General features: G+C 41.8%; 1 protein-coding gene across 1 annotated transcript in view; it reads left to right on the forward strand.

The window, feature by feature from the left end:
* The window catches only part of LMBRD2 (LMBR1 domain containing 2), a 1,695,734-nt gene that overhangs the window by 1,342,169 nt on the left and 334,754 nt on the right, over window positions 1–18,811 (forward strand). The window lies entirely within an intron of this gene.

Raw genomic sequence — 18,811 nt, forward strand, 5'->3', positions numbered from 1 at the left:
TTAAAAAGTATGACCATTAAGCAGCAAGCTAACTGTGAAACACCAGTAGTCAAAACTCACAAGCATGTTTGCAGTCCCCCAACTCCTGTTATGTAAATGTGCTGTCTTTTGATATTGTTGCATTTCATGTGAAAGTAAATCTCAGACATACTGCTTTTTTATGTCTAAACACAGTACACGTCATTCAAACTGCAGATTGGTGATTGCACTTTAAAGTGTTGGTTTCAAATGATTTGCTCTTTGGGCTTACACCCTATTTACTGATATTAAAGCTGAGGTCACTACTGCTGATTGAGATGTATACTTCTCGTAGACCATTTTGGAACTTCAGCATCTTTTAATGAAGTAATATTGTTACCCAGTTTGCAGCCATCACAAGGTGAAGTGTCACAAGGTGCAAATGGCAAGATCTCATTTTACCAAATTTATATTGTTCTGTATTTAATAGAAGTGGGTCAGGTGTGCTTGTTTTGATAAGCTGCACAGTAACTTTCTTTTTGATTTTTGATAAGAGTACTGGTCAGGCTCATGGTTCTAAAATTGTTAGGGTCTCTTGTGATCCTTATACCATCCCTTATGACCTCATAGCACTGTAGCCTATTGATGTAGTTTAGGGACCTTTTCACCTGCTGTTGTTTTGTTCAATATGATGGATGGGAGTTTAGGTAGGCTTTTAATGCTTCTTTTTAGGAAACTACTAAGTATGTTATCTGGTTGCATTGAACTTGAGTTTTCATAAGAAGTTACTAGGCTAATGTCCATTGGGCCTTAAGCCTAGCCAAGCTGAACCGTTATGTCCACAATCAGCACCTATTGCCCCTGTCCAAGAGAGACACATGTGGAACCCCCGAGGTGAATTTACAGTTACCCATCCAGTCGTCCAGATTGCATTTGAAGAGGGCCAATGAGGTGTTCTGTTTGGCATGAAATGGGAGTCTGTTCCAAAGGTGTGGTAACCTCTGGGAGACAAATCTGTCCCTCCAGCAGGTTCTGCTAATGTCACATACCAGGTTAAGGCCTTTAGAGCGAGTAACCAGTGTACCATTTGACTTGCGGATATGCAGCATTTCCAGTAAAGCAGTGTCAGGGATTGCCTTATGTGCAAGGCAGCGATCGCCTCTGAGTAGTTTGTATGAAACAATAAAGTGACATTGATTTCAGATAGGACAGATGCTGAAGACCTTGAATTACCTTGTGAGGAACCTTTGTTGTCTCACCAGTTGTTGCAGGTGCTTGGAAAGGTACATAACAAAAGAGGCATTGTACTGAATTATTGGCCTGATGGGGGAAGAGTACAGAGAGGATGTAACGTCTTTTTTTTTTCTGGAGGTAATGCCCTTACTTATGAGATGAGAAATATAAAATGCCCTTCTCACCTGTGGAGACATGGTGATCAAAAGTAAGGTTGCTGTCAACCTGTGTGCCTAGGTCTCTCACCACTGAGTGCATACTTAGAGTGTTGCTATTGATGTGGTAGTTAGCAGGAACATCACTCTTACTAAAAGGGGTGATAATACATTTTTTGCATTGAGTGTAAGGCCATGACTTTGGCACCAATCATTTGCTTGTGTAAGATCCTCTTGTTGGATGTTGACATCATTTGGAGATTCTGTGATCACTCCCAGTTTGCAGTCATCAGCAAACTTTGTCAGCCACAGACCTTTAGTTTTTGCTTGTACTTCAGAGAAATAGATTCTAAGTAGTAGATGTCCCAGGACTTGATCCTTGTGGAACACCACTGGTTACAGGACTGCTGTTGGAGGTGGATTCCCCTATTTTGACTATATGGGTTCTATCAGTAAACCAGTTAGTGACCCATCTAATGATGTATGGGTTGATACCGAGCTGTGTGAGTTTGCCAGTGATGCCTGAGTGGGGGATAGTGCCAAAATACTTGGTTAAGTCTAGGTAGGCTGTATGCACAGATTTCCCCTCATCCAGGGTCTTGGTGACTGAAGAAGTCTACCAGGTTTAACAGGCATGATCTCCCTTTGACAAATCCAAACTGAGTAGGGTCAAGCGTGTGGAGATTACTTATATCTTTGTTGATAAGGCTAGTCAGGCTAATAGGTCTGTAGTTCCCAGGGTCAGCAGAAGCAGCACCTTTGAGAAAAGGGGATAACAGTGGCTGTTTTCCATTCAGCTGGGATGAAGCTGGTGCTTAGACTATAATTGAAAAGAGTACCCAATAGTGTTGCTAATTCTTGTTGGAGCCCATGTAGGGCACAGCCTGGGATGTTATCAGGTCACATAGATGCTGTGTTTTTGGTCTTAGATAAGGCATTTATGACCTGCTCTTTGGAGATTCAGTGTCGGGTACAGGTAGTAGGGATGTCATGGGGTACATGTGGCAGGGACAGGGGAGCGAAGTTTTCACAGAACCTGTTTGCTAACAGGTTAGTTATGTCCACAGGCTCAGTGTATGTGGTATCATTAACTACCAGTTTGGCACAAATCTTGTCCTTTCCTTTTAAGTTACAGATGTAACTAAAGAATGCCTTATGGTTGTCCTTAGTTGAGGAAGCTAATTTGAATTTGTAGTTTGCTTTGGAGGACTTCACAAGAAATCTTATTTGCTTTTTGAAATTGAGGAGGGAGTATTTCCAGTTTAGGGCTCACTCCCTCTTACTCTTAGACAGCAATTTATTCCTCTTATTGTAAAGCCTGTTAATGGCAATTGTCCACTAGGCAGGTTTGCTCTTCCTTGAGGAGCTTGTTTTGGTCCTTTCATGTACGGCCGAGTCAATGCAGTTGTACAGGAGTTTGTGTAAAGCATTGGTGTAGAATTCCGCATAGTTGCCAGTTCGATCTGAGGGGGGAGGTGCAGTGAAGCTATTTATACCATCCCGTAAGAGGTTGTAATCTGCTTTGGAGAAGTTTTTTAATTTAGTTGCTGCTGGGGGGGGGGGGGGGGGTCAGGTGTGATAGTTACTTCGAATGAGACTGATTTGTGGTCAGAGCACACCAGGGAAGACCTCACAGTGGGGGTGCTACAGGGGTCCCCCATATTGGTAAGCACCAGATCCAGGATGCTGGCACCCCTTGTAGGGGTGTCAACCAGCTGGTCCAGGACACTGGAGTTAAAGAAGTTGAGTAACCTTTAGGCAAGTGAGCTTGAGCACGAGTAATTTATCCAGTCAGTGGATGGGTAGTTAGTCGTTCAAAACCATGGGGTTCAGATGTATCTTGATAGACTCAAGTAGATCCAAATAGGCAGACTAGGTGTCCTGATTCATGGAGGGAGTCCTGTAGCTGGCAATGACTTGAACAGGTGTCCTGCCAACAGTTAATTGCACCTGTAATATCTCCAGGGAGTCATACTGTTTAACCAATCTGTAGGTGTATTTATCTTTAATGAATAATGATACATCACCTCCTTTAGTTTTCATGTCTTCAGGTTGTGGTCTGAAAGTATGGAAGGAGATGTAACCTGGTATAGATGGGGTGCTGTCCACAGCCTTGAACTAGGTCTCTGTGACTGCACAAATGTCTGCATCTTCCCAGGTGAGGACTGCTTCCAGTGAGTGCAGTTTCATGTTAAGACTACTAGTGTTTAGCAGCATAACCTTGAGGTTGTTTTTAGAGGAGTTTTTATGTTGGAAATTTTGTCCTTGAGACACTGCCTAAAAAAGGCACTATGGGGTGGCAAGAGCCTTAGCCAGTAGCCAAAATCTCAGGGGTGACAGATGAAGACCATCTCTGGCAATGCATTGAGGGTTCTTTATCATGTCATCCCAGGCTGACAGATACTGGATCCCCGTAGAATGACACCAGAAACTATGCCAATTATTGAAGTCAGTCATTTTCTGTTTATTTTGAGGCATCATCCTAGGTGAAGGTAAAATGATGCTTAAGGCTAGGGGCATACCTACCTGAGACACATCATCCGAAAGCTCAGTCATGTCTCTCTTCATATAGTCCAGAGGGGTACTTTTCAAGTCATTCACACCAACATGGATGATGACGGAGTCATAACAGTACCTATTGTTGAGAGACTTGAGTTCATGTGTGATATGGCAGATCCTGACACCTGACAGACAGCTGACTGTGACCTTTTCCTTATCCAGCCTAGTGAGAGGGAAGTGTGTGTCTCACAATGGAATCACCTATGACTAACTTGTTTGTTTTTTTGTTTTGCCGTAAGGGCTTGACAGGTGAGTCACTGGTGCGTGAGCCATTATGTGTATTGTGTTCTGCAGAGGAAGTGTTATGTGTAGCGTGTTTGTGTTTATGTTTGGGAGGTCTCTGGTTGTTTAGGTATGTTTCTGGTGAGTACCTCTGCATATGTAGTCATGTGTGTTGTGGGTTTGAGTGGAGTAGGAGGTAAGGTGTACAAGCTGACAACCCACTGATTGTCATATGTACTGAATGGTGTGTGAGAAAGCATAAATTCAAGGTTCTTAATATAGTTGCATCTCTCACATGTTAAGTTTGTTTGGACTAGGAATAAAGGGTTATCCGTGAACATAAGGCAGTTGCTACACTGCCTCAGGATGCCCATGTCAACCAAGCTGGCTGGAGAAATTGTCTGTCCTTAGTGTTAAGTAAATTTATATAGTCAGGAAAAGAGATCGCACTTAGAAATGACTAGTGGGTGAGAGGTGTGTTGGTATCTCTGAGGATAGACTTAGTGTTCCACCTGATAGTATAGCAGGGCCACAAAAAACCTCTGGAGGACCACAAGCAAAATGATAAGGGAAAATTTAACAAGCAAAACATTTGCATCTATAACCACCAATGATAACCACCAGTATGCGGCAATGCACGATGGTGCGCTATACGCAAACAAGCGAAAATGTGGTTCTTAAATACAACAAGAAATAACCATTTTAACTCAAATTAGCCAATAAGGACACTATCTCTGAGCTCTAGTCCAGTCACCCTCTATTAGATGGGACCCAGACACCACTTTCCTCCCACAAGGGTGCAGAAGGGCCTTCTCCAGCAAAGATGGCTTGAATTTGATGCTAGAAGTTACAAAACAGACTCAGAAACACCAAACGTGGAACTGGGCTATGCTATAGCTGAACTTGTACAGTATACAGTAAAATGTAGCAAAAAGCAGTTCAGAAAATTCAAATGGACAGTAGGTTCATAGATTAGTACTAAGCTACCTGCCCTTTTTGGGCCATGTGTAGCCTAGCCACTTACCCCATGTGAGAATCAAACTCTGCACCTTGTGTCTATAAGGTAAACACCTTAATCGTTATGCCAACCTACCAGCAAATACAAATTAAAAGTGCAATATAAGAGCAAAAACAGGCACTTATAGTTAGTTGGAAGCAATGGATGCCTCAGATCGTTCAGTATCTCAGTGAAGAGCTGGTTTTAGTGCTCAAGTTATACCAAACAATCTAAATTCAACAAGTCTGAGTCTAACCTATGCTATAAAATGCAGAAGTACTAGAAATTCAAAGTGCATAAAATCACAGTCACAGCAGCAAACAGCAGTTTAAATAAAGCCGCAGTTCAGTAGAAAACTACCCTCAAAGTACAACGTAGGCTTTAAAATACTTATTTTTCAGCTGGTTTTAGTGTTCAAATGATATCAAACAGTCTAGATTTAGTCTAGATTCAGAAAACCTGAATCTAGCATGTGCTATAAAATGCAGAAGTACTACAAATTCAGAGTGTAGAAAGTTGCAGTCACAACAGCAAAAAAACCCAGTTTAAAGTGGCAGTTCAGTAGAGTACTTATACAAGACTGTAGACCACAAATCTTCCTAGTGTGAAATAACTGGTAGAGCTTAAGCTAGAACCATGTCACTTAGAGTAACAGGTACATCAAGCCTTCACCAGCAATTCCCAGCTTTTAAAGGGTGTAGGCCACACTCTCCTGCCACAAGAGTCTAGACCACAAACCTTCTTAATGTAAAATAACTGGTTTGGAACCCAAGTGCTTAAACCAGAAAAAAGACACCGAGCACAGGCACAATAAGCCTTCACCCAGCAATTCCCAGCTCAGAAGGGCAGAGGCTACCATCTCCTCCTACAAAAGTGTAGTGTCAATTTTACTTGAAGCAGCAGTTATGTCTCTGGATCTAAAACTTCTGCATTTTGCCTTTATTACTTGACTCACATTTTATATTGCACACTTTTTCCTTATGTAATTCTTTTAACAGTGCACTATTAATTTTAATTGCTGTTCAGACATCCACAGTTGTCGATGAGGTCAGGTATTTTTCTCTTAATATTCTGGTCTTTGTTTCATGATGAAACTCACCAAGTCCACAGCCTGTACTTCAGCTCAGTTACTTAAAACATTTATAGTTTGTATAGGACTTTAAGTTCTTGTAAAGAGAAAATCTGTAAACAGCAACAAAAAATGCAAGTTCTTCCTGCTGCTATTTTGTCTTTTTTATCTTCAAGAAAAGGAAAAAAACAAGTTAAGTACTGTTTGTGCTGCCTTCTTAATTGGCATGCCTGGATTATAGCACATTGCTTCTTTCTAGACTTTTCAGCTAACCATTCATAATAAGAAATACATAAGATTTCATGTTCAAAATATCTCCATTATCAAGTCAGCATCATGGCATGGAAGAATAAAGCCCTGCCTATGACCCAGGCAAGCCAGGTTAGATTAGAATTTTAGACATGTGAGGTCTCTAGCAGGATGTGGTGGCCCATCCCAAGTTGGAAGGCATTTGATGTTGCTCCCTAAAGGGAGGCATGGTCCAGTGATGGGAGTAGCCCTATGGTTAATGTGAAGGGGTGGGGGCAGGATCTCGGGTAGGCCATAAAAGAAAAAAAATGTAGATTGAAGTTAGATCACACTGCCTCCCAGGATGGCCTTATACTCCGTACTGGCACCAGCTTGCGTTCTGCATTAACCAGGGGAGATTTGAGTGCTGTTAGACCTAGCGAAGGATGTGTGGCACTGGGGTGGCTGTTGGTGTGACACAAAGGGGCCAAAAAAAAGAAAAATCTTCTAGTTTTCTGACAGATTTCCACATAGAAGAATCCCAGGAGGTACATTTGAGTCATATTTGCAGCAAGAGGCATTTCAGTACTGACCTATACTTCCAAACACACATACTTTTGAAAACAGATATATTTCTTCAGTTTTGACAGATATGTTTCTTCATTTCTGGCAAATATATATTCACTTTTGACACCGTGTTTTGTCTGGATAGCCTGTAAGACAGAGACAGTGTGTGTGTAGCCTCATTGAGGTATCCATTTCAGCTGAAATACCTAGAAGCAAGAGTGACATGCAGAATACTGTTGGTAGCTCATTAACATTGAAGGCATCTATCCGAGATATGACAGGGATAAGGGGATGAGGTCAAAGCAATGGTTGGATGTTTTCCATTTGGGAAATTGCTGTTACTTTTAGGGAGTATTGACATAGGTTATATGTTGGCATGGTTGGCTGAAAGCCATGTCTAAGAAGAGGATCAAATGGCTCAAGAGTTTTAATAGTGATCAGAGAGGGATCATAGCTCTTAATTAGGTTGGGGAGTTGATACTATGCATTATGAAGGAACTGACAGTTAATAAACCCTGGGCATTGACTATGTTTTGAGGCACTTTTTCTCTTTATGGAAGTATAAGCATGCCTGGTTGCTGGTAAAGGTATGTAATGGTGGAAGTGGGAAAGTGTGTGTGTTCCCTTTCTCTCTTAACAGTTACAATTTTACTAAAGCTGAGTTAACTTGACATGTTATTAATTGTATATTTCTCTCTTTGCTAAATTTTGATTATAAAATATTTGCAAGGCTGTGAGCTCTCTAAATAATTTGCCCCCACAGTTGGTTGACCAGAAGCCATAATGGTTTTGTCCTGCATTGACATATACTTTTAAGAAAGTCTTAGATGTTGCCAATAAGTCTAAGCCCACATGAAAAGTTTGTGTAGGGTCCTGGGACCATCTCTCAGATGACATGGAGAAGGGCTTTGATAGAACAGTTTGTACCTGTTTGAGGTTTTAGGGAAGCAACTAATTAAATCAACATGGAAGTTGTGTGATTCTGCCCATACCATGCTTAAAGTTAATGCTACTCATTCTGATTGTTTGAACATATGCTGAGGGATGCCTATACCATGCTTAAAGTTAATGGTACTCATTCTGACTGTTTGAACATACGCTGAGGGATTAAGCAAGTGTTTCCTCTGACCCTCTCTTCATTGCATTGTATGTTGAACTGTGGGTCAGTTATTTATGAGGGAAGTCCATTTAAGGAAAGAGGTGAATAAGCTCAGATCCTTTTTATTCAGATGATTTAGTGTTATACATGGTGGACCTGGTGATGGAAGTTCAGATCCTTCTGGGGGATAATTTAGTGATCTGAAGTTTTATCCTGACATAAAACTAACCCCTCAAAGTAAGAGCTTTTGATTATGAGGAATTAGTACTTTCCTAAGACTGAATTTGAGAGCTATAGTGAAAACAAATAACACAAGCAAATTACTCCAGATTTTGATTATGTTGTACTGACATAATTTCTGTCCCTGGTTGAAAGGCCCTAGCCAGTTAAATGGATTAGGGGAGCATATGTGTGACATATGGTGTACCCTTTACAACCAAAAGGCTTTGGTATACTGGCCAGAGGTCGAGCTGCCCTTGACAGGGATCCCTATTGTAAAGAATACTGCAACAGTGAAAAGAAGGACATCTACTTTAATGATAAAATTTTACACAACTGTACTTTTCTCTGATGTTCACCTGATTGGGAATGATATTGTATCTAACCTCTGAGAGACCACAAATAGATGGAAAATGTTCAGTTTGTCTTTTTCGGACCCATTTTGGCATAGTGGGTTGTTTCCTTTGGCTCCCTCAGAGGCAATAAATGTTGTATTCAGTTTGCGGTGTTTGTCTCTGTGACAACCCCACTTAAACCTGGGGCAGTAACAAAGGAGTCTCAATCCTCACCGCTGACTCCAGTGAATGACGCTGAAAGCATGGATAGAAATACACAATTTCCTGTAAGAGTACACCAGGACCAGGCTCCAAACCTGGAACTGGACTGTATGCTTCACTCCAGGTCCCCAAGTGAGTCTTCACACTAACCAGTGCAGAGCTCTGTGTCTCATTTCTAGGTATTTGTCACATTCACAAACTCTCTTGGGAAAGACTGTCACAGATTTACCTGGTATGTACTCTTTCCCAAATTACAAGGTAACGGCTGCCACCAGTCAGATATCACAATAACCTTCAAAAGGGGTGTTCAATTATATTGGGTAAAATAAATATTGATATAAATGGTAGCATGTAATCAAGCAGTAACACTCTCAGTTTACTAAAACTACTTTCTAAATAATCAGCCAGAATAAAAGGTAGTCAGATATTTAATAAATAAAATTATTTAAAACATATATACACTGAATACCTGATTCCAATAAACCACAGAGTTTCACGCATTGGAGTTATGAAAGTAACACTGTAGAATAGGTTTCAAACTGATTGTAGAAAAACTCTGACTGTAGTTCCCTAACTTTCTAAAGTTTAACTGTCCTTGTCTCCTCTAACTGAGAAAGGCAAGATGATACTCTTACTTCTGCAAGACAAAATAAGAATATATGTCCACTCTTCACTCTGTTGTCTGGTCCTCAACGACTGGAATAGCAACTCTTACTACTTTTGCTGAACATCTCTGGAAATGTCTTGAGTGATAACTACTGACCTGGTAAACAACAGCTGACAACTACAACTACTGAACATCAACTGACTCAGCACCTGCTTTTATAGCATAATTTTTTAAAAAGTCACAGAAAGCTGTTATGAGAATTCTACTCTTTTATATCAGACTTTAAAAAATAAACAAAACTGCTGCTGTGGAGATTGTTCCTTTTAGCTCTGGCAGACAATGACGTCGCATCTTTAGATCATCTGACTGGCATAACCGACATTCAGAACTCCCCCTAAAAATGTACATTTGGTCAGTCAGAAGAACACTGTTTGATTCAAACATCTCACACAAATGAAAGCAACAATCAAAAAACACAAACCCTTTCACAAATTCATAGCTAGCCATGCTGGCATATGTGACTCAAGGTAGTTTACAGTTATTTACAAGTATTTACAAAACTTCAGCTAGTCATGCTAGCACAGACAAGAATATCTGATATCCTCACATTTCTCCCCCCTTTGAAGACTCAAGCTAGATTTTCAAGTGACCCTAGGAAATCGTCGCTTGAAAAAAATGGGGCTGACTGAAAATGTGTGAACCCACACCCTGTCTTGAGAATCCCTCTGCATTGGCATTGCTGTAATCTGGACTGGCTAACACGGGGGTCCTCCTAAAGAGATTGTGGAATGCCTAATCACAATCTCTGGTCCACATTACTTTGGCTGGCTTGTTTTTCCTTGTTAGGTCAGTAAGGGGTGCAACTGTTATACTGCAGTTGGGCACAAATTTCCTGTAGTACCCTGCTGTCTCTTGAAATGCTCTCACCTGCTTTTTGGTAACAGAGACAGGCCACACCTGAATAGCTTCCACTTTGGCAGATTCTGGCCTAATCTTACCACTCCGTATGCTATGTCCTAGAATAGGAGATTTCTGCCATACCCACCTGACACTTACTAGGCTTAATGGTCAACCCTGCCCTTTTTAATCTAGCTAAGATCTCCCTGACATGCTGAAGGTGCTCTTGCCAGGAATGACTTTGTGTCAGTATCATCCAAATAAGTGAGAGTATAATCTTTTGCTCCTACTAAGATATGATCTACTAACCTCTGGAAGGTTGCTGTGGCATTCTTCATCCCAAAGGGCATCCTCATAAACTCATATAATCCAAAAGGTGTTACAAAAGCTGACCTCTCTCTAGCAATGAGAGTCAAGGACAGTCCCTTGGTCAGATACTTAGCCCCCACCTAGCTGTTCTAAAGCTTCATCTGTTCTCTAGGCATGGGGTACACATCTGACTCTGTGTGACTGTTTAACTTTCTGTAATCTATGCAGGATCTTGTACTACCATCTTTCTCTGGTACCAATACTGCTGGGGAAGCCCAAGGACCACAGGACTCATGGATTACCCCCAGCTTCAACATCTCCTTTATCTCTTCCTTCAGAGTCTGTTTGACTTGTTCCAGCACCCTGTAACGAGCTTGGTTGATAGGCCTTTGGTGTCCTATATCCACATGGTGCTGCACTAGGTGAGTACATCCAGGTTTCCCAGTGAACATGCCCCAAAATTCCTTTAACACTGCTCGTATTTCTTTAACCTGAGTAGGGGATAGCCACTGAGATATTGCTACCTTTCCACAGAAGTGTCAGTCTGAGCCTCAATGAGAAGGTCAGTCATCAGATCCCCATCAGACTCCTCCTGCCATCCCCTGTGAATAGTCAGCACCAGGGCCTCCCTAACATGATAAGACTTCATTATGTTAACATAATACAACTTATGTCCCTGCCTCCTGCCTAGGTTTTGGCATTGCTTACAGGTCCTGCAGTACCCTATGATGTCTTTTGCAATCCCAGGCCAATGAAAATTCTGCATAATGCAACTCCTGTTATGCTTCTTGCCCATATGGCCTGCAAAAGGAATGTGGTGGGCTATGGCTAGATGTGCCAAACGGTGGGCTGTGGGCACTACCAACTGCCGTATTACCTCAATCTGTAGCTTTCCCTCAGAGGGCCACTCTCTGTACAGTAACCCTTTGTTATCTGCAAAATAAATATCATGGGCTGTAGCTAGAGGTGCCAGAAGGTAGGCTGTGGGCTCTATCAACTGCCATATTACCTCACCTTCTAGCCCTCCCTCAGGGATCCACTCTCTGTACAGTACCCCTTTGCTATCGACAAAAGGAGCAGCTGTGTTTTACCTTCAGGCTCACTGCTACATAGTAGCTACCTCCCTAAAGTAACAACATCACCAGCCCCAGCTTCAGGCATAGGATCTGTCTGTGTCTCCCCCAGGCTACCAGACCTACGTGCCTGTCTTCAAGCTTGACTGTATGTCAATGCACACACAGAAGGTACTACATTATCAGAATCATTCCCTATTAATATATCTGCAGGGATATCCTCAAACACACTTACCTACTTGTTCCCTTTTCCACCCTTGCATTCAAGATGAACCATAGCCAAAAGTATTTGGAATGGGGTCCCACCCAAAGCTCTGACTGGTGCGGACTACCCAAGCAAGTACTGCTCCTCTGTAACCACTGCAGACCTCATGGTGGTTATATCAGAAGCTGGGTCTGTCTTAGCAGTGGCCTCTCTTCCATCCACTAAGATAGGATACAAATTGTGGTGATAATTTGGCACCTCTGTTGTTACCAGACAACTTATCACTGGCATTTTGTCATTTACACTTGCTGGCTCCCTCACTTTTTGTTTCTCAACTTGCTTATTGGATATTTGTATGCTGCATGGCCCCTCTGATTACATTTGAAGCGTCTAATCCCTGATTCTGACTGTGCACTTGAACAAGTGGCTTCCCGTGTTACTGGTGAACTCTGTTGGAGTGGTTTACGTTGTCCCCCATGGGTTCCCTTATGCCCATGTGCAGCACTGGGTATCCTTTTCTTATGCAGTGGTGCCCTACTTTCCTAGCAGAGATCCCCTTTTCTCCCCAACTCATTTGCAGAGTTACACTTTTGGTCTGCTAACCAGGTCCTCATGTCCTCAGGCAAAGTGCTGAGAGCTAGTCCTCTCATCAACGATCTGCCAGTCCTTCAAAAGTGGTAACCTGACATCCACTCACCCACCTGTGAAAGTAAGTACTTAAGTCAACAGTGTAATCACATAAACTTTCATCTGCCTTGCATCTATATTCACAAAACATTTTTTCTGTAAATTTCAGGAGTTAATTTAAAGCAATCAGTAGACATTGTTTTACATGATCATAATTCAAACAATCAATATCAGACAGTTTTGCAATTGCATTAACAGTTCTACCTTGTAGTAGGGGGGTCAGGAACCGTACCCAGAGCCCTTGGTCAGCATTATATTGTTTACATACCCTCTCAAATGTATAAATAAAACTATCAAAGTCATCTTTCTCCCTGTACTGAGGAAAACGTTTACTGATCTTTATGAATTCTGGGATTCGGTCATTCCCGTCCCCATTACCTCCATGACCCTGTCAAAGGGTTAGAAGCTCCTTTTCATGCTGTCTCTGCCTCTCATTTTCTTCAGCTTCCATCTCCAAACATTGCAGTTCATACTGATGCTGTCTGTCCTCTGTCTCTAAACATTTGGCTTCCAGTTCATACTGAAGGTGCTTTTCCTTTTTGTCAGCCTCCAAATGTCACAGTTCATACTGACACTGTTTCTCTCTCTCTTTCTCTCTCTCTCCTTTGAGTATATTTAGCTCCAGATGGAGTTTTAAGTCCTCTGAGGAAAAGGGTGCACTGTCTTGTCTTGGAAGGCTGCTTATCCCCAATGCCAAACTGGATATCCTCCAAGCTGCTGGTCTGCTCTGTGGCCCCAACTAAGGCTGAGATCATTGCTTCCTTAGTCAGGTTGGCATGCACCAGTCATTTGGCTTTGCACACCTTGGCCAACTGGTTCCTGGTCAGCTTGCTATAATCCTTTGCTGACATATTTGTCTGCTGCCCCTGACTAAAATGACTAAAAATAACTAGAACTGTTGTGAAGTGAGACTCTGTATGTTTATCTTGTGGCTGTTGAGAGTGTGCACCTCAGTGACAACTACCCACAGACTACTAAATCTCAATTAAAATCCCACATCGCAGCCACCAAGTAATGTAACAACCCCACTTAAACCCAGGGCAGTAACTAAGGAGCCTCAGTCCTCACCACTGTCTCCGGTAAATGAGCGTCACTGAAAGCAGGGATAGAAATACACAATTTCCCCTAAGAGTACACAAGGAACAAGCTCTAAACCTGGGACTGAATTATGTGCTTCACCCCAGGTCCTCAAATGGGTCTTCACACTAACCACTGCAGAACACTGTGTCCCAGTTCTAGGTATTTGACACACTCACTCTTAAATATTTGATATTCACATATACAAACACTCTTGAGAAAGACTGGCAAAAATGTTCCTGCTCTGTCCTCTTTCCCAAATTACAAGGTAACGGCTGCCACCAGTCAGATATTGCACTACCCTTCAAAAGGGGTGTTCACATATGTTTGGTAAAATAAATATTGATATAAATGGTAGCATGTAATCCAAGCAGTAAGGCTGCCCAGGTGTTATCACAATAAGCATCAACACTTTCATGTTACTAAAAGTACTTTCTAAATAACTAGCCACAATAAAAGGTAGTAAAATATTTAATAAAATGATTTAAAACATATATACACACTGAATAACTGATTCCAATAAACCACAGAGTTTCACACACAGGAATTATGACAGTAACACTGTAGGATAGGTTTTACACTAATTGTAGAAAAACTTTAACTATCTAACTGTAGTTCCCTAACTGTCTAAAGATTAACTGTCCCTGTCTAATCTAATTAACTGAGCAAGGAAAGATGATACTGTTACTTCTGCAAGACAAAATAAGAATATATGTCCACTCTTCATGCTGTTGCCCGGTCCTCGGCGACTGGAGTAGTAACTCCTACTATTTCTGCTGAACAGCTCTGGAAAACTCTGAGTGATAATTACTGATCTGGAAAAATAACTGTCAACTACAAACACTACTGAACTTTAACTGACTCATTACCTGTTTTTATAGCAGAATTTTTTTTTTAAGTCACAGAAAGCTATTATGAGAATTCTACTCTCTCATATCAGACTTTAAAATTTAAACAAAGCAGCTGCTGTGGAGATTCTATTCCTTTTAGATCTGGCACACTATGAGATCACATATAGGTCAGCTGAGTGGCATAACCCACATTCAGAACTCCCCCTAAAAAACATGCACATTTGGTGAGCCAGAAGAACACTGTTTGATTCAAACATCTCACACAAATCAAAGCAGGAATAAAAAAAAAAAACACAAACCCATTCACAAAATCACAGCTGACCATGCTGGCATATATAACATAAGGTAATTTACAATTATTTACAAAACTTCAGCCAGTCATGCTAGCACAGACAACAATATGTAATAGCCTCACAGTCTCTGTGAAAGGAAGAAAGGGATTTTTCTTAGGTATGACTTTCCTTGTGCATGAACAGATTTATTTGTGACACACTTGAAAGGGGTGATGTATTCAGTCATGAAGGGTATGGTGTTGTACAGCTAAGTTCATCCTCCAAAGTATGTCAAAAATGGCAAGATAAAATAGTGTCTGCTAGGATGAAGAGTGGGTAGATGTGTTGGGATAGTATTAAATGCCCATGTTAGCAGTTATTGGAAGGCTTTGCCTTTAAAGTTGTATATAAAGACTTTTATATCCTAGTGATGATGTCCCACAATGGCTCCATATTACCTTTCTTATATGGAAGAAATGTGTGGCATTATTTGGTGGGCCCCTGCAGAAATCATTGGGATGTTTTGTTGAGTCTTCCTGGAAGGACACTTAGTAAAGCAACTGGCAAGTACCAAAGAGGGCTTTCTCAGTTAAAACAGCCAAGAATATTATTGGAAGGTGGCTTTTGTAAATCCTGCAGTGTGTGCAGAATGAGTAGGTTTGTTCATGCTGGTAGTTCTTGGTGAAAGGCCTCCTCTGAACTTAGACAAGATTTGGATAAGTGTGACACTCCTTGGGTTAGAGTTTTTGAGTTTTGGAGGAAGGCAATAGGGCTAGCTTTATTAAATAAACTATTAGGGTAATCTGGGCTTCATTGGGGCATTTGTTTCACCTCTCCATGGCTCTGGAATTGGTTTGATTAGAATCATGATTATTTATGTTGATCTAACTGTAGTCTGTTGTGACTGGCCTTTTTAAACTGTAGATCCTAAATATTGGCATTTACCAAAACATCTTAGACTTGTAATTGCAGACAAATTTTGTTTTCCACATTCCCGGTTGTCTCAAATGCAACCATGCTAAGCAGGACTTATTCAGTTATAGAGTCATGTATCACATTAATTGTTTGTCACTAGGTAATGCTGACCTTATTTATGTGTTCTGTTTCATATGTGTCTGTCATGTATTATATTGAGATGTTCTTGCAGCAGGTTGTATGATGCAGGTTAGTGCTTTGCTGTGGCCTGCCCTTACATCATTGTATATGAGTGTTCTTTCATTTTTCTCATTGGTTTCAAGTCATCTTTTGCAGTGAATTTTCTATTATGGTTTCATTGTTTCAGTTATTATTTTGAGAGGTTATTACCACCTTTAACATCTCTGCTGTGTTTTGAATTAGGCTAGCAAATGCCTATGCAGAAGGCAACTTCTGACCTACAGCTACCATTACCTCTGCCCTCAGTGTGAAAGATATTGCAAAATCAGATATCCATGAGTGGCTGTTGGGCATTTAAGGAGGCAACAAAAAGGAAAATGAAGAATGTTAAATCTTGTTTGCAAAACATCTGGAAAGATGAGTTGTGTGTGTGTGTGTGTGGGTTTTTTTTTTTGTGCTTAGAGTACACCTCATGGAAAGATGCATTTTACTTTTTCCACAAAATAGAACACAAAAATAGAAAGTAATTATGAGAGAGTAACTAGGAATTCATCTCTGAAAGATTTGCTTTTCTGGACTTTCAACATGGCTGCACTCTGATCAACAGGTTGATTGGAGCTGTCAAAGTGAGAAAACTGAAACTCAGAAAAAGTAAGCCAGTACAATTTGGGTTAAATTCAGATGTCTATTAGTATTGCACAGCCTGGATGTCAGCATAGAAGAAATTTGAAGAAAGTAAGAGAAAAATCAAACAAAAAGGAAAAATAAGATGTTCTTCATCTCACATTGCTGCAGTCCTTACATATGGGTAGTCCGCTGTCCTCGGTCGGCCCGAATACCAAAGTATAAGGCTGACGTCGGTCAAGGCGCTTAAAACTGACATCAGGACGTCAGGGTACAAAAGTGCATGACCGACGTCATATCCTCAGTCTTTTTTGCCGCATGGTCCGATGCAGAAGTAGCGTTGCAAGTGCCGTTCGGCGTTCTGAAATTTTTCGAATTCGGAGTTTCAGACCGAATCAAAGTTGGCTAAGTACCCCGTTGGGGAATATTTTGTTTTTTTCTTGCCTCAGTGTTTTACCGGATGTCAGAAAAAGTGAATAACTGTATTTCTTGTGGGAAACAGATACCGCATAGGGATTATCATTCTTTGTGTATTCCTTGTTTGGGGCCTGAGCACGACGTGGTTGGGTGTCGCTTTTGTGCTAGGTTCAATAAGCGTACTATTAAGAGAAGGTTAGATTGTGCTAGGCTGGTCTTCGGGAAGCGGTGCAATTATAATATGCCGTCGGATTCTCCGGCGCCCGCTTCTTCGAAGAAGCGCAAGGACAAAGCAGTTAAACCCAGGCAAGAAGAGTCGTCCGTTCCGGACGCCGGTTCTTTAGAGGCGTCAGTGGAACCGGTGGTTCCGACGGAGGCTTCTCTGGAGTCCCAGGGGGAGACTTTGATATTGCAGGATGTGGCCTCTCAGGAGGCAGGTCAGGCTGAAGGGGCTTCCCAAGTCACTGTACTCCCCTCCCTTCCTAGGGTGGTTAGGCCCTCTCCTTCTGTTTCCAAGGCTTCTCCCAGAGGCAGGCCAGGTTTAGCTTCTGTTGGTGTCACTCCTAGTACAGCAGGGTCTGTGCCCAAGAAGCACATGCTTAAAATGGCAGAAGATTTGATTACTCTGATTAGAGGTTCTTTGCCCCCTCCTGATAAGAGGCCTAGGGTGGAGCCAGAGCTGGGGAGTTTTGAGCAGGCTTGGATGTTTCTGAGTCTTGGCTGAAGACTTGCAGGAGTACTCTCCTTATTCTGATTCTGATGCAGATGATTCGACTCCTTCTGCTTCTCCTCCAGAGGATTTTTCTTTTTCAGAGACTCTTCATTCCATGAGGGAACATTTTAAGTGGGAAGGTCAGGACTTCTCTGATTCCAGGAAAGGGCTTAGGGAATTTTTGCTTTTGCCCCAGCATAGGCCCTTGGCTATACCTCCTGTTCTGGATGTTGTGGAAGATGTGTTTGCAGAGGCTTCACTTAATCCTGATTCTCTGCCTCCTGCTCCTGTTAAACCGGATAGGTATTACAGGGTGCCTGAGGCTCATAAATATCTTTATAAGAGTCCTAGGGTGGACCCAGAAACTGTTAGTCAGGGACCTAAGGGTGTCAAGGCCTCTGTTGTAAAAAATCTGGTTCCTCCAGATAAAGAGGCCAGAGCTTTGGATAGATGGGGAAAGAAAGTCTATACATCTTCTACCCTAGCTATGAGGGCTTTGAATTGCCAGTTTCATATGTTGAAATATCAAAACTATCTTCTATCTCAATTGAGGTCTAAGGTGGATGCTCTGGCGGAAGGCATTGAGTGTAAAGAGTTACAAGATTTGGTGCATGTTTCAGAGCAGGTGGGTAAGCATTCTTTACAATGTGGTTTTGATGCTGTACAGGCCTCGTCTAGGGTGGCTGCCACTGGTTCAGTTCTTCGCAGGCACGCATGGCTGAGGGATCAGAATTTATCTGACCATGTTAAGACAAGGATTTTGGATGCTCCTTTACAGTCTGATGTGTTGTTTGGTTCACCTGTGGAATCAGTCTTGAAGAAAATGGAAGACAAGGCTAAGTCCATGCAGGCTGTTAAAGATTTTTTGCAAGTACAGCCTCCAAAGTTTAGTAGGAATTGGCCTGCTAAGGGGTGGACGTATCCTTCTTATGATTCTCAGTCTAGGGGTAGATCTAGACGTGGTAGGGGCAGAGCTCAGAGTTCTTTCAGACCTAGAACAGGTAGTTCACCTGCACAATCTTCGGGTGAGGGCAGGGGCCAGTCCTTTCGTAAACAGGCCCAATGACCTACCTTTTCAGCTGCCAGATCCTTCTTGCCTGGCAGCTCCTTTGGGAGGAAGGA

Source organism: Protopterus annectens, chromosome 1.part0 (genome assembly GCF_019279795.1).
Source record: "Protopterus annectens isolate FY-2018-M chromosome 1.part0, PAN1.0, whole genome shotgun sequence".
Taxonomy (NCBI): domain Eukaryota; kingdom Metazoa; phylum Chordata; order Ceratodontiformes; family Protopteridae; genus Protopterus; species Protopterus annectens.